This window comes from Gorilla gorilla, chromosome 12 (genome assembly GCF_029281585.2).
Source record: "Gorilla gorilla gorilla isolate KB3781 chromosome 12, NHGRI_mGorGor1-v2.1_pri, whole genome shotgun sequence".
NCBI classification, from domain to species: domain Eukaryota; kingdom Metazoa; phylum Chordata; class Mammalia; order Primates; family Hominidae; genus Gorilla; species Gorilla gorilla.
The window spans coordinates 142,079,163-142,099,246 of record NC_073236.2 but is presented as its reverse complement, the minus strand read 5'-3'; positions in this window follow the sequence as shown (position 1 = coordinate 142,099,246).

Here is a 20,084-nt window from a genome sequence, read left to right as displayed (position 1 = left end):
CACCGCCATCTGTATTAAGAAGGAGATATCTACACCGCTATCTGTATAAACATGGAAATATCTACACCGCTATCTGTATAAACATGGAAATATCTACACCGCTACGTGTATAAACATGGAAATATCAGCACCGCTATCAGTATGAACATGGAAATATCTACACCGCTATCTGTATGAACATGGAAATATCTACACCGCTATCTGTATGAACATGGAAATAACTTCACCGCCAAAAGTATGAACATGGATATATCTACACAGCCATCTGTATGATCATGGAAATATCTACACCGCTATATGTATGAACATGGAAATATGTACACCGCTATCTGTATGAACATGGAAATATCTTCACCGCCATCTGTATGAACATGGATATGTCTACACAGCCATCTGGATGCACATGGAAATATCTACACCGCGATCTGTATGAATATGGAAATATCTGCACTGCCATCTGTATGAACATATAAATATCTACACAGCCATCTGTATTAAGATGGAGATATCTACACCGCTATCTGTATAAACATGGATATATCTACACAGCTATCTGTATAAACATGGAAATATCTACACCGCTATCTGTATAAACATGGAAATACCTACACCGCTACCTGTATAAACATGGAAATATCAGCAATGCTATCTGTATGAACCTGGAAATATCTACACCGCTATATCAATGAACATGGAAATATCTACACCGCTATCTGTATGAACATGGATATATCTACACAGCCATCTGGATGAACATGGAAATATCTACACCGCTATCTGCATGAACATGGAAATATCTACACCGCTATTTGTGTAAACATGCATACATCTTCACCGCAATCTGCAAAAGCATGGAAATAGCTACACCGCTATCTGAATGAACATGGAAATATCTACAACGCTATCTGATCATGGAAATATCTAAACCGCTATCAGCATGAAAATGGAAATATCTACACCGATATCTGCATATACATGGAAATATCTACACAGCTATCTCTTTACACATGGAAATAACTACACCGCTATCTGTATGAACATGGAAATATCTAAACAGCCATCTGTATGAACACGGAAATATCTGCACCGCCATCTGTATGAACATATAAGTATCTACACCGCCATCTGTATTAAGAAGGAGATATCTACACCGCTATCTGTATAAACATCGATATATCTACACCGCTCTCTGTATAAACATGGAAATATCTACACTGCTACCTGTATAAACATGGAAATATCTAATCCGCTACCTGTATAAACATGGAAATATCAGCACCGCTATCTGTATGAACATGGAAATATCAGCCCCTCTATCTGTATGAACATGGAAATATCTACACCGCTATCTCTATGAACATGGAAATATCTACACCGCTATCTGTTTGAACATGAAAATCTCTAAACCGCTATCTGCATGAAAATGGAAATATCCACACAGCTATCTGCATATACATGGAAATATCTACACAGCTATCTCTTTACACATGGAAATAACTACACCGCTATCTGTATGAACATGGAAATATCTTCACCGCCATCTGTATGAACATGGATATATCTTCACAGCCTCCTGGATGAACATGGAAATATCTACACTGCTATCTGTATGAACATGGAAATATCTGCACTGCTATCTTTATGAACATGGAAATACATACACCGCTATCTGTATGAACATGGAAATAGCTACACCGCTATCTGTATGAACATGGAAATATCTTCACCACTATCTGTATGGACATGGAAATATCTTCACCGCCATCGGTATGAACATGGATATATCTACGCAGCCATCTGGATGAACATGGAAATATCTACACGGCTATCTGTATGAACATGGAAATATCTACACCGCTATCTGTATGAACATGGATATATCTACACAGCCCTCTGTATGAACATGGAAATCTCCACACCGCTATCTGTGTAAACATGCATACAGCTTCACCGCTGTCTGTAAAAACTTGGAAATATCTACACCGCTATCTGTATGAACATGGAAATATGTACACCGCTATCTGTTTGAAGATGGAAATATATACATCACTATCTGCATGAAAATGGAACTATCTACACAGCTATCTGCATATACATGGAAATATCTACACATCTATCTCTTTACACATGGAAATAACTACACCGCTATCTGTATGAACATGGAAATATCTACACCGCCATCTGTATGAACATGGAAATATCTGCACCGCCATCTGTATGAACATATAAATATCTACACCGTCATCTGTATTAAGATGGAGATATCTACACTGCTATCTGAATAAACATGGAAATATCTACACTGCTACCTGTATAAACATGGAAACATCAGCACCGCTATCTGCATAAACATGGAAATATCAGCACCGCTATCTCTATGAACATGGAAATATCTACACCGCTATCTGTATGAACATGGAAATATCTACACCGCTATCTGTATGAACATGGAAATATCTACACCGCTATCTGTATGAACATGGAAATATCTACACCGCTATCTGTTTGAACATGTAAATATCTACACCGCTATCTGTATGAAAATGGAAATATCTACAAAGCTATCTGCATATACATGGAAATATCTACACAGCTATCTCTTTACACATGGAAATAACTACACCGCTATATCTATAAACATGGAAATATCTACACCGCCATCTGTATGAACATGGAAATATCTTCACTGCCATCTGTATGAACATATATATATCAACACTGCCATCTGTATTAAGGAGATATCTACACCGCTATCTGTATAAACATGGAAATATCTACACGGCTATCTGTATAAACATGGAAATTTCTACACCGCTCTCTGTATAAACATGGAAATATCTACACCGCTACCTGTATAAACATGGAAATATCAGCACCGCGATCTGTATGAACACGGAAATATCTGCACCGCTATCTCTATGAACATGGAAATATCTACACCGCTATCTGTATGAACATGGAAATAGCTACACCGCTATCTGTATGAACATGGAAATATCTACACCACTACCTGTATGAACATGGAAATATCTACACCGCTATCTGTATGAACATGGATATACCTACACAGCCATCTGGATGAACATGGAAATATCTACACCGCTATCTGTATGAACATGGAAATATCTACACCGCTATCTGTGTAAATATGCATACATCTTCACCGCAATCTGTATAAACATGGAAATATTTTCACCGCTATCTGAATGAACATGGAAATGTCTACACCGCTATCTGAACATGGAAATATCTACACCGCTATCTGCATGAAAATGGAAATATCTACAGAGCTATCTGCATATACATGGAAATATCTACACAGCTATCTCCTTACACATGGAAATAACTACACCGCTATACGTATGAACATGGAAATATCTACACCGCCATCTGGATGAACATGGAAATATCTGCACCGCCATCTGTATGAACATATAAATATCTACACGGCCATCTGTATTAAGATGGAGATATCTACACCGCTATCAGTATAAACATGGAAATATCTACACCGCTATCTGTATAAACATGGAAATATCAGCACCGCTATCTGTATGAACATGGAAATATGAGCCCCTCTATCTGTATGAACATGGAAATACCTACACCGCAATCTGTATGAACATGGAAATATCTACACTGCTAGATGTATAAACATGGAATTATCTTCGCTGCCATCTGTATGAACATGGATATGTCTACACAGCCATCTGGATGAACATGGAAATATCTACACCGCTATCTGTATGAACATGGAAATAGCTACACCGCTATCTGTATGAATATGGAAATATCTGCACCGCCATCTGTATGAACATATAAATATCTACACCGCCATCTGTATTAACATGGAGATATGTACACCGCTATCTGTATAAACATGGAAATATCTACTACGCTATCTGTATAAACATGGAAATATCTACACCGCTATCTGTATAAACATGGAAATATCTACACCGCTACCTGTATAAACATGGAAATAACAGCACCGCTATCTGTATGAACATGGAAATATCTACACCGCTACCTGTATGAACATGGAAATATCTACACCGCTATCTGTATGAACATGGAAATATCTACACCGCTATATGTATGAACATGGAAATATCTACACCGCTATCTGTTTGAACATGGAAATATCTACACCACTGTCTGCATGAAAATGGAAATATCTACACAGCTATCTGCATATACATGGAAATATCTACACAGCTATCTCTTTACACATGGATATAACTACACCGCTATCTCTATAAACATGGAAATATCTACACCGCTATCTGTATGAACATGGAAATATCTACACCGCTATCTGTATAAACATGGAAATATCTACACCGCTACCTGTATAAACATGGAAACATCAGCACAGCTATCTGTATGAACATGGAAATATCTACACCGCTATCTGTACAAACATGGAAATATCTACACCGCTATCTGTATGAACATGGAAATAGCTACACCGCTATCTGTATGAACATGGAAATATCTACACCACTATCTGTATGAATATGGAAATAACTACACCGCTATCTGTATGAACATGGATATATCTACACAGCCATCTGGATGAACATGGAAATACCTACACCGCTATCTGTATGAACATGGATATATCTACACCGCTATCTGTGTTAACATGCATACATCTTCAGCGCTACCTGTATAAACATGGAAATATCTACACCGCTATCTGTATGAACATGGAAATATCTACACCGATATCTGTTTGAACATGGAAATATGTAAACCGCTATCTGCATGAAAATGGAAATATCTACACAGCTATCTGCATATACATGGAAATATCTACACAGCTATCTCTTTACACATGGAAATAACTACACCGCTATCTGTATGAACATGGAAATATCTGCACCGCCATCTGCATGTACATAGAAATATCTACTCCGCCATCTGTATTAAGATGGAGATATCTACACCGCTATCTGTATAACATGGAAATACCTACACCGCTATTTGTATAAACATGGAAATATCTACACCGCTACCTGTATAAACTTGGAAATATCAGCACCGCTATCTGTCTGAACATGGAAATATCTACACCGCAATCTGTATTAACATGGAAATATCTACACCGCTATCTGTATGAACATGGATATATATACACCGCTGTCTGCATGAAAATGGAATTATCTACACAGCTATCTGCATATACATGGAAATATCTACAAAGCTATCTCTTTACACATGGAAATAACTACACCGCTATCTCTATAAACATGGAAATATCTACACCGCCATCTGTATGAACATGGAAATATCTTCACAGCCATCTGTATGAACATATAAATATGTACACCGCCATCTGTGTTAAGAAGGAGATATCTACACCGCTATCTGTATAAACATGGAAATATCTACAACGCTATCTGTATAAACATGGAAATATCAGCACCGCTATCTGTATGAACATGGAAATATCTGCACCGCTATCTGTATGAACATGGAAATATCTACACCTCTATCTGTATGAACATGGAAATATATTCACCGCCATCTGTATGCACATGGATATATCTACACAGCCAACTGTATGAACTTGGAAATATCTACACCGCTATCTGTATGAACATGGAAATATCTACACCGCTATCTGTATGAACATGGAATTATCTTCACCGCCATCTGTATGAACATGGATATGTCTACACAGCCATCTGGATGAACATGGAAATATCTACACCGCGATCTGTATGAACATGGAAATATCTACACCGCTATCTGTGTAAACTTGCATACGTTTCACCGCTATCTGTATAAACATGGAAATATCTACACCGCTATCTGTATGAACATGGAAATATCTACACCGCTATCTCTATGAACATGGAAGTATCTACACCGCTATCTGCATGAACATGGAAATAGCTACACCGCTATCTGTACGAACATGGAAATATCTAAACCGCTATCTGCATGAAAATAGAAATATCTACACAGCTATCTGCATATACATGGAAATATCTACAAACCTATCTCTTTACACATGGAAATAACTAAACCGCTATCTCTATAAACATGGAAATATCTACACCGCCATCTGTATGAACATGGAAATATCTGCACTGCCATCTGTATGAACATATAAATATCTACACCGCCATCTGTATTAAGATGGAGATATCTTCACCGTTATCTGTATAAACTTGGAAATATCTACACCGCTATCTTTATAAACCTGGAAATATCTACACCGCTATCTGTATAAACATGGAAATATCTACACCGCTACCTGTATAAACATGGAAATATCAGCACCGCTATCTGTATGAACATGGAAATATCTACACCGCTATCTCTATGAACATGGAAGTATCTACACCGCTATCTGCATGAACATGGAAATAGCTACACCGCTATCTGTACGAACATGGAAAATCTACACTTCTATCTGTATGAACATGGAAATATCTACACCGCTATCTGTATGAACATGGATATATCTACACAGCCATCTGGATGAACATGGAAATATCTACACCGCTATCTGCATGAACATGGAAATATCTACACCGCTATCTGTGTAAACATGCATACATCTTCACTGCAATCTGTATAAGCATGGAAATATCTACAACGCTATCTGTATGAACAAGGAAATATCTACACCGCTATCTGTTTGAACATGGAAATATCTAAACCGCTATCAGCATGAAAATAGAAATATCTACACAGCTATCTGCATATACATGGAAATATCTACTCAGCTATCTCTTTACACATGGAAATAACTACACCGCTATCTGTATGAACATGGAAATATCTACACCACCATCTGTATGAACATGGAAATATCTGCACCGCCATCTGAATAAACATATTAATATCTACCCCGCCATCTGTATTAAGATGGAGATATCTACACCGCTATCTGTATAAACATGGAAATATCCACACCGCTATCTGTATAAACATGGAAATATCTACACTGCTACCTGTATAAACATGGAAATATCTACACCACTACCTGTATAAACATGGAAATATCAGCGCCGCTATCTGTATGAACATGGAAATATCAGCCCCTCAATCTGTATGAACATGGAAATATCTAAACCGCTATCTCTATGAACATGGAAATATCTACACCGCCATCTGTATGAACATGGATATATCTACACAGCCATCTGGATGAACATGGAAATATTTACACCGCTATCTGTATGAACATGGAAATATCTACACCGCTGTCTGTATGAACATGGAAATACATACACCGCTATCTGTATGAACATGGAAATAGCTACACCGCTATCTGTATGCACATGGAAATTTCTTCACCACCATCTGTATGAACATGGATATATCTACACAGCCATCTGGATGAACATGGAAATATCTACACCGCTATCTGTATGAACATGGAAATATCTACACCGCTATCTGTATGAACATGGAAATACCTTCACCGCCATCTGTATGAACATGGATATGTCTACACAGCCATCTGGATGAACATGGAAATATCTACACCGCTATCTGTGTAAACATGCATACGTTTCACCGCTATCTGTATAAACATGGAAATATCTACACCGCTATCTGTATGAACATGGAAATATCTACACCGCTATCTGTTTGAACATGGAAATATCTAAACCGCTATCTGCATGAAAATAGAAATATCTACACAGCTATCTGCATATACATGGAAATATCTACAAACCTATCTCTTTACACATGGAAATAACTACACCGCTATCTCTATAAACATGTAAATATCTACACCGCTATCTGAATGAAAATGGAAATATCTGCACTGCCATCTGTGTGAACATATAAATATCTACACCGCCATCTGTATTAAGATGGAGATATCTTCACCGCTATCTGTATAAACTTGGAAATATCTACAAGGATATCTCTATAAACCTGGAAATATCTACATCGCTATCTGTATAAACATGGAAATATCTACACTGCTACCTGTATAAACATGGAAATATCAGCAACGCTATCTGTATGAACATGGAAATATCTACACCGCTATCTCTATGAACATGGAAATATCTACACCGCTATCTGCAAGAACATGGAAATAGCTACACCGCTATCTGTACGAACATGGAAATATCTACACCTCTATCTGTATGAACATGGAAATATCTACACCGCTATCTGTAAGAACATGGATATGTCTACACAGCCATCTGGATGAACATGGAAATATCTACACCGCTATCTGCATGAACATGGAAATATCTACACCACTATCTGTGTAAACATGCATACATCTTCACTGCAATCTGTATAAGCATGGAAATATCTACAACGCTGTCTGTATGAACATGGAAATATCTACACCACTATCTGTTTGAACATGGAAATACCTAAACGGCTATCAGCATTAAAATAGAAATATCTACACAGCTATCTGCATATACATGGAAATATCTACACAGCTATCTCTTTACACATGGAAATAACTACACCTGTATCTGTATGAACATGGAAATATCTACACCGCTATCTCTATGAACATGGAAATTTCTTCACCGCCATCTGTATGAACATGGATATATCTACACAGCCATCTGGATGAACATGGAAATATCTACACCGCTATCTGTATGAACATGGAAATATCTACACCGCTATCTGTATGAACATGGATATATCTACACAGCCCTCTGGATGAACTTGGAAATATCCACACCGCTATCTGTGTAAACATGCATACATCTTCACCGCGATATGTATAAACATGGAAATATCTACACCGCTATCTGTATGAACATGGAAATATCTACACCTCTATCTGTTTGAATATGGAAATATATACACCGCTATCTGCATGAAAATGGAAATATCTACACAGCTATCTGCATATACATGGAAATGTCTACACAGCTATCTCTTTACTCATGGAAATAACTACACCGCTAACTGTATGAACATGGAAATATCTACACCGCCATCTGTATGAACATGGAAATATCTGCACCGCCATCGGTATGAACATGTAATTATCTACACCGCCATCTGTATTAAGATGGAGATATCTACACTGCTATCTGTATAAACATGGAAATATCTACACCGCTGCCTGTATAAACATGGAAATATCAGCACCGCTATCTGTATGAACATGGAAATATCTACACCGCTATCTGTATGAACATGGATATATCTACACAGCCATGTGGATGAACATTGAAATATCTACACCGCTATCTGTATGAACATGGAAATATCTACACAGCTATCTGTATGAACATGGACATATCTACACAGCCAACTGGATGAACATGGAAATATCTACACCGCTATCTGTGTAAACATGCATACATCTTCACCGCAGTCTGTATAAACATGGAAATATCTACACCGCTACCTGTATAAACATGGAAATATCAGCACCGCTATCTGTATGAACATGGAAATATCTACACCGCTATGTGTATGAACATGGAAATATCTACACCGCTATCTGTATGAACATGTAAATATCTACAAAGCTATCTGAATGAACATGGAAATACCTACACCGCTATCTGTTTGAACATGTAAATATCTACACCGCTAACTGCATGAAAATGGAAATATCTACAAAGCTATCTGCATAAACATGGAAATATATACACAGCTATCTCTTTACACATGGAAATAACTACACCACTATATCTATAAACATGGAAATATCTACACCACCATCTGTATGAACATGGAAATATCTGCACCGCCATCTGTATGAACATATAAATATCTAAACCGCCATCTGTATTAAGAAGGAGATATCTACACCGCTATCTGTATAAACATGGAAATATCTACACCGCTGCCTGTATAAACATGGAAATATCAGCACCGCTATCTGTATGAACATGGAAATATCTACACCGCTACCTGTATGAACATGGAAATATCTACACCGCTATCTGTATGAACATGGAAATACCTACACCGCTATCTGTATGAAAATGGAAAAGTCTACACCGCTATCTGTATGAACATGGATATAACTACACAGCCATCTGGATGAACATGGAAATATCTACACCACTATCTGTATGAACATGGAAATATCTTCACCGCCATCTGTATGAACATGGATATGTCTACACAGCCATCTGGATGAACATGGAAATATCTACACCGCTATCTGAATGATCATGGAAATATCTACACCGCTATCTGTGTAAACATGCATACATCTTCACCACTATCTGTATAAACATGGAAATATCTACACCGCTATCTGTATGAACATGGAAATATCTACACCGCTCTCTCTATGAACATGGAAATATCTACACCGCTATCTGTTTGAACATGGAAATATCTAAAACGCTATCTGCATGAAAATGGAAATATGTACACAGCTATCTGCATATACATGGAAATATCTACACAGCTATCTCTTTACACACGGAAATAACTACACCACTATCTGTATGAACATGGAAATATCTTCACCGCCATCTGTATGAACATGGATATATCAACACAGCCATCTGGATGAACATGGAATTATCTACACCGCTATCTGTATAAACATGCCTACATGTTCACCGCTATCTGTATAAACATGGAAATATCTACACTGCCAGCTGCATGAACATGGAAATATCTACACCGCTATCTGAACATGGAAATATCTACACCGCTATCTGTATAAACATGGAAATATCTACACCGCTACCTGTATAAACATGGAAATATCAGCACCGCTATCTGTATGAACACGGAAATATCTGCACCGCTATCTCTATGAACATGGAAATATCTACACCGCTATCTGTATGAACATGGAAATAGCTACACCGCTATCTGTATGAACATGGAAATATCTACACCACTACCTGTATGAACATGGAAATAACTACACCACTATCTGTATGAACATGGATATATCTACCCAGCCATCTGGATGAACATGGAAATATCTACACCGCTATCTGTATGAACATGGAAATATCTACACCGCTATCTGTGTAAATATGCATACATCTTCACCGCAATCTGTATAAACATGGAAATATCTTCACCGCTATCTGAATGAACATGGAAATGTCTACACCGCTATCTGTTTGAACATGGAAATATCTACACCGCTATCTGCATGAAAATGGAAATATCTACAGAGCTATCTGCATATACATGGAAATATCTACACAGCTATCTCTTTACACATGGAAATAACTACACCGCTATCTGTATGAACATGGAAATATCTTCACTGCCATCTGTATGAACACGGATATGTCTACACAGCCATCTGGATGAACATGGAAATATCTACACCGCTATCTGTATGAACATGGAAATAGCTACACCGCTATCTGTATGAATATGGAAATATCTGCACAGCCATCTGTATGAACATATAAATATCTACACCGCCATCTGTATTAACATGGAGATATCTACACCGCTATCTGTATAAACATGGAAATATCTACACCGCTATCTGTATAAACATGGAAATATCTACACCGCTATCTGTATAAACATGGAAATATCTACACCGCTACCTGTATAAACATGGAAATAACAGCACCGCTATCTGTATGAACATGGAAATATCTTCACCGCTATCTCTATGAACATGGAAATTTCTTCACCGCCATCTGTATGAACATGGATATATCTACACAGCCATCTGGATGAACATGGAAATATCCACACCGCTATCTGTATGAACATGGAAATATCTACACCGCTATCTGTATGAACATGGATATATCTACACAGCCCTCTGGATGAACTTGGAAATATCCACACCGCTATCTGTGTAAACATGCATACATCTTCACCGCGATCTGTATAAACATGGAAATATCTACACCGCTATCTGTATGAACATGGAAATATCTACACCTCTATCTGTTTGAATATGGAAATATATACACCGCTATCTGCATGAAAATGGAAATATCTACACAGCTATCTGCATATACATGGAAATGTCTACACAGCTATCTCTTTACTCATGGAAATAACTACACCGCTAACTGTATGAACATGGAAATATCTACACCGCCATCTGTATGAACATGGAAATATCTGCACCGCCATCGGTATGAACATGTAATTATCTACACCGCCATCTGTATTAAGATGGAGATATCTACACCGCTATCTGAAAAAACATGGAAATATCTACACCACTATCTGTATAAACATGGAAATATCTACACCGCTATCTGTATAAACATGGAAATATCTACACCGCTACCTGTATAAACTTGGAAATATCAGCACCGCTATCTGTATGAACATGGAAATATCTACACCGCTATCTGTATGAACATGGAAATATCTACACCGCTATCTGTATGAACATGGAAATATCTACAAAGATATCTGAATGAACATGGAAATTACCACACCGCTATCTGTTTGAACATGTAAATATCTACACCGCTATCTGCATGAAAATGGAAATATCTAAAAAGCTATCTGCATATACATGGAAATATCTACACAGCCATCTCTTTACACATGGAAATAACTACACCGCTATATCTATAAACATGGAAATATCTACACTGACATCTGTATGAACATGGAAATATCCGCAACGCCGTCTGTATGAACATATAAATACCTACACCGCCATCTGTATTAAGATGGAGATATCTACACTGCTATCTGTATAAACATGGAAATATCTACACCGCTGCCTGTATAAACATGGAAATATCAGCACCACTATCTGTATGAACATGGAAATATCTACACCGGTACCTGTATGAACATGGAAATATCTACACCGCTATCTCTATGAACATGGAAATATCTACACCGCTATCTGTATGAACATGGAAATATCTACACCGCTATATGTATGAACATGGAAATATCTACACCGCTATCTGTTAGAACATGGAAATATCTACACCGCTGTCTGCATGAAAATGGAAATATCTACACAGCTATCTGCATATACATGGAAATATCTACACAGCTATCTCTTTACACATGGATATAACTACACCGCTATCTCTATAAACATGGAAATATCTACACCGCTATCTGTATGAACATGGAAATATCTGCACCGCCATCTGTATGAACATATAAATATCTACACCGCCATCTGTATTAAGAAGCAGATATCTACACCTCTATCTGTATAAACATGGAAATATCTACACCGCTATCTGTATAAACATGGAAATATCTACACCGCTATCTGTATAAACATGGAAATATCTACACCGCTACCTGTATAAACATGGAAATATCAGCACAGCTGTCTGTATGAACATGGAAATATCTACACCACTATCTGTTTGAACATGGAAATACCTAAACGGCTATCAGCATTAAAATAGAAATATCTACACAGCTATCTGCATATACATGGAAATATCTACACAGCTATCTCTTTACACATGGAAATAACTACACCTGTATCTGTATGAACATGGAAATATCTACACCGCTATCTCTATGAACATGGAAATTTCTTCACCGCCATCTGTATGAACATGGATATATCTACACAGCCATCTGGATGAACATGGAAATATCTACACCGCTATCTGTATGAACATGGAAATATCTACACCGCTATCTGTATGAACATGGATATATCTACACAGCCCTCTGGATGAACTTGGAAATATCCACACCGCTATCTGTGTAAACATGCATACATCTTCACCGCGATATGTATAAACATGGAAATATCTACACCGCTATCTGTATGAACATGGAAATATCTACACCTCTATCTGTTTGAATATGGAAATATATACACCGCTATCTGCATGAAAATGGAAATATCTACACAGCTATCTGCATATACATGGAAATGTCTACACAGCTATCTCTTTACTCATGGAAATAACTACACCGCTAACTGTATGAACATGGAAATATCTACACCGCCATCTGTATGAACATGGAAATATCTGCACCGCCATCGGTATGAACATGTAATTATCTACACCGCCATCTGTATTAAGATGGAGATATCTACACTGCTATCTGTATAAACATGGAAATATCTACACCGCTGCCTGTATAAACATGGAAATATCAGCACCGCTATCTGTATGAACATGGAAATATCTACACCGCTATCTGTATGAACATGGATATATCTACACAGCCATGTGGATGAACATTGAAATATCTACACCGCTATCTGTATGAACATGGAAATATCTACACAGCTATCTGTATGAACATGGACATATCTACACAGCCAACTGGATGAACATGGAAATATCTACACCGCTATCTGTGTAAACATGCATACATCTTCACCGCAGTCTGTATAAACATGGAAATATCTACACCGCTACCTGTATAAACATGGAAATATCAGCACCGCTATCTGTATGAACATGGAAATATCTACACCGCTATGTGTATGAACATGGAAATATCTACACCGCTATCTGTATGAACATGTAAATATCTACAAAGCTATCTGAATGAACATGGAAATACCTACACCGCTATCTGTTTGAACATGTAAATATCTACACCGCTAACTGCATGAAAATGGAAATATCTACAAAGCTATCTGCATAAACATGGAAATATATACACAGCTATCTCTTTACACATGGAAATAACTACACCACTATATCTATAAACATGGAAATATCTACACCACCATCTGTATGAACATGGAAATATCTGCACCGCCATCTGTATGAACATATAAATATCTAAACCGCCATCTGTATTAAGAAGGAGATATCTACACCGCTATCTGTATAAACATGGAAATATCTACACCGCTGCCTGTATAAACATGGAAATATCAGCACCGCTATCTGTATGAACATGGAAATATCTACACCGCTACCTGTATGAACATGGAAATATCTACACCGCTATCTGTATGAACATGGAAATACCTACACCGCTATCTGTATGAAAATGGAAAAGTCTACACCGCTATCTGTATGAACATGGATATAACTACACAGCCATCTGGATGAACATGGAAATATCTACACCACTATCTGTATGAACATGGAAATATCTTCACCGCCATCTGTATGAACATGGATATGTCTACACCGCTATCAGTATGAACATGGAAATATCTGCACGGCCATCCGTGTGAACATGGAAATATCTACACCGCTATCTGTATGAACAATGAGATATCTACACCGCTATCTGTATGAACATGGAAATATCTACACCGCAAACTGTATGAACATGGAAATATCTTCACCGCCATCTGTATGAATATGGATATGTCTACACAGCGATCTGGATGAACATGGAAATATCTACACCGCGATCTGTATGAACATGGAAATATCTACACCGCTATCTGTGTAAACATGCATACATTTCACCGCTATCTGTATAAACATGGAAATACCTACATCGCTATCTGTATGAACATGGAAATATCTACACCGCTATCTGTATGAACATGGATATATCTACACAGCCATCTGGATGAACATGGAAATATCTACACCGCTATCTGTTTGAACATGGAAATATCTAAACCGCTATCTGCATGAAAATAGAAATATCTACACAGCTCTCTGCATATACATGGAAATAACTACAAACCTATCTCTTTACACATGGAAATAACTACACCGCTATCTGTATGAACATGGAAATATCTGCACCGCCATCTGCATGTACATAGAAATATCTACTCCGCCATCTGTATTAAGATGGAGATATCTACACCGCTATCTGTATAAACATGGAAATATCTACACCGCTACCAGTATAAACTTGGAAATATCAGCACCGCTATCTATATGAACATGGAAATATCTACACCGCAATCTGTATTAACATGGAAAGATCTACACCGCTATCTGTATGAACATGGAAATATCTACACCGCTATCTGTTTGAACATGGAAATATCTACACCGCTATCTGTATAAACATGGAAATATCTACACCGCTACCTGTATAAACATGGAAATAACAGCACCGCTATCTGTATGAACATGGAAATATCTACACCGCTATCTGTATGAACATGGAAATATCTACACCGCTATCTGTATGAACATGGAAATATCTAAACCGCTATATGTATGAACATGGAAATATCTACACCGCTATCTGTTTGAACATGGAAATATCTACACCGCTGTCTGCATGAAAATGGAAATATCTACACAGCTATCTGCATATACATGGAAATATCTACACAGCTATCTCTTTACACATGGATATAACTACACCGCTATCTCTATAAACATGGAAATATCTACACCGCTATCTGTATGAACTTGGAAATATCTGCACCGCCATCTGTATGAACATATAAATATCTACACCGCCATCTGTATTAAGAAGCAGATATCTACACCTCTATCTGTATAAACCTGGAAATGTCTACACCGCTATCTGTATAAACTTGGAAATATAAGCACCGCTATCTGTATGAACATGGAAATATCTACACCGCAATCTGTATTAAGATGGAAATATCTACACCGCTATCTGTATGAACATGGAAATATCTACACCGCTATCTGTTTGAACATGGAAATATCTACACCGCTGTCTGCATGAAAATGGAAATATCTACACAGCTATCTGCATATACATGGAAATATCTACACAGCTATCTCTTTACACATGGAAATAACTACACCGCTATCTCTATAAACATGGAAATATCTACACCGCCATCTGTATGAACATGGAAATATCTTCACAGCCATCTGTATGAACATATAAATATGTACACCGCCATCTGTATTAAGAAGGAGATATCTACACCGCTATCTGTATAAACATGGAAATATCTACAACGCTATCTGTATAAACATGGAAATATCAGCACCGCTATCTGTATGAACATGGAAATATCTGCACCGCTATCTGTATGAACATGGAAATATCTACACAGCTATCTGTATGAACATGGAAATATATTCACCGCCATCTGTATGAACATGGATATATCTACACAGCCATCTGTATGAACATGGAAATATCTACACAGCTATCTGTATGAACATGGAAATATCTACACCGCTATCTGTATGAACATGGAAATATCTTCACCGCCATCTGAATGAACATGGATATGTCTGCACAGCCATCTGGATGAACATGGAAATATCTACACCGCGATCTGTATGAACATGGAAATAGCTACACCGCTATCTGTGTAAACTTGCATACGTTTCACCGCTATCTGTATAAACATGGAAATATCTACACCGCTATCTGTATGAACATGGAAATATCTACACCGCTATCTGTTTGAAAATTGTAATATCTAAACCGCTATCTGCATGAAAATAGAAATATCTACACAGCTATCTGCATATACATGGAAATATCTACAAACCTAAATCTTTACACATGGAAATAACTAAACCGCTATCTCTATAAACATGGAAATATCTACACCGCCATCTGTATGAACATGGAAATATCTGCACTGCCATCTGTATGAACATATAAATATCTACACCGCCATCTGTATTAAGATGGAGATATCTTCACCGCTATCTGTATAAACTTGGAAATATCTACACCGCTATCTTTATAAACCTGGAAATATCTACACCGCTATCTGTATAAACATGGAAATATCTACACCGCTACCTGTATAAATATGGAAATACCAGCATCGCTATCTGTATGAACATGGAAATATCTACACCGCTATCTCTATGAACATGGAAGTATCTACACCGCTATCTGCATGAACATGGAAATAGCTACACCAGTATCTGTACGAACATGGAAATATCTACACTTCTATCTGTATGAACATGGAAATATCTACACCGCTATCTGTATGAACATGGATATATCTACACAGCCATCTGGATGAACATGGAAATATCTACACCGCTATCTCTATGAACATGGAAGTATCTACACCGCTATCTGTATGAACATGGAAATATCTACACCGCTATCTGTATGAACATGGAATTATCTACACCGCTACCTGTATAAACATGGAAATATAAGCAAAGCTATCTGTATGAACATGGAAATATCTACACCGCTATCTGTACGAACATGGAAATATCTACACCGCTATCTGTATGAACATGGAAATAGCTACACCGCTATCTGTATGAACATGGAAATATCTACACCACTATCTGTATGAATATGGAAATAACTACACCGCTATCTGTATGAACATGGATATATCTACACAGCCATCTGGATGAACATGGAAATATCTACACCGCTATCTGTATGAACGTGGATATATCTACACCGCTAACTGTGTAAACATGCATACATCTTCAGCGCTACCTGTATAAACATGGAAATATCTACACCGCTATCTGTATGAACATGGAAATATCTACACCGATATCTGTTTGAACATGGAAATATCTAAACCGCTATCTGCATGAAAATGGAAATATCTACACAGCTATCTGCATATACATGGAAATATCTACACAGCTATCCCTTTACACATGGAAATAACTACACCGGTATCTGTATGAGCATGGAAATATCTACACCGCCATCTGTATGAACATGGAAATATCTTCACAGCCATCTGTATGAACATATAAATATGTACACCGCCATCTGTATTAAGAAGGAGATATCTACACCGCTATCTGTATAAACATGGAAATATCTACACCGCTATCTGCAAGAAAATGGAAATATCTACACAGCTATCTGCATGTACATGGAAATATCTACAAAGCTATCTCTTTACACATGGAAATAACTACACCGCTATCTGTATGAGCATGGAAATATCTACACCGCCATCTGTATGAACATGGAGATAACTACACCGCTATCTGTATGAACATGGAAATATCTACACCGCCATCTGTATGAACATGGAGATATCTACACCGCTATCAGTATGAACATGGAAATATCTGCACGGCCATCCGTGTGAACATGGAAATATCTACACCGCTATCTGTATGAACAATGAGATATCTACACCGCTATCTGTATGAACATGGAAATATCTACACCGCAAACTGTATGAACATGGAAATATCTTCACCGCCATCTGTATGAATATGGATATGTCTACACAGCGATCTGGATGAACATGGAAATATCTACACCGCGATCTGTATGAACATGGAAATATCTACACCGCTATCTGTGTAAACATGCATACATTTCACCGCTATCTGTATAAACATGGAAATATCTACATCGCTATCTGTATGAACATGGAAATATCTACACCGCTATCTGTATGAACATGGATATATCTACACAGCCATCTGGATGAACATGGAAATATCTACACCGCTATCTGTTTGAACATGGAAATATCTACACCGCTATCTGCATGAAAATAGAAATATCTACACAGCTCTCTGCATATACATGGAAATAACTACAAACCTATCTCTTTACACATGGAAATAACTACACCGCTATCTCTATAAACACGGAAATATCTACACCGCCATCTGTATGAACATGGAAATATCTGCACTGCCATCTGTATGAACTTATAAATATCTACACCGCCATCTGTATTAAGATGGAGATATCTACACCGCTATCTGTTTGAACATGGAAATATCTACACTGCTATCTGTATGAACATGGAAATATCTACACAGCTATCTGTATGAACATGGAAATATCTAAACCGCTATCTGTATGAACATGGATATATCTACACAGCCATCTGGATGAACATGGAAATATCTAAACCGCTATCTGTATGAACATGGAAATATCTACACCGCTATCTGTATAAACATGGAAATATCTACACAGCCATCTGGATGAACATGGAAATATCTACACCGCTATCTGTGTAAACATGCATACATCTTCACCGCAGTCTGTATAAACAAGGAAATATCTACACCGCTGTCTGTATGAACATGGAAATATCTACACCGCTATCTCTATGAACATGGAAATATCTACACCGCTATCTGTTTGAAGATGGAAATATCTACACTGCTATCTGCATATACATGGAATTATCTACACAGCTATCTCTTTACACATGGAAATAACTACATCGCTATCTGTATGAACATGGAAATATCTACACTGCCATCTGTATGAACATGGAAATATCTGCACTGCCATCTGTATGAACACATAAATATCTACACCGCCATCTGTATTAAGATGGAGATATCTACACCGCTATC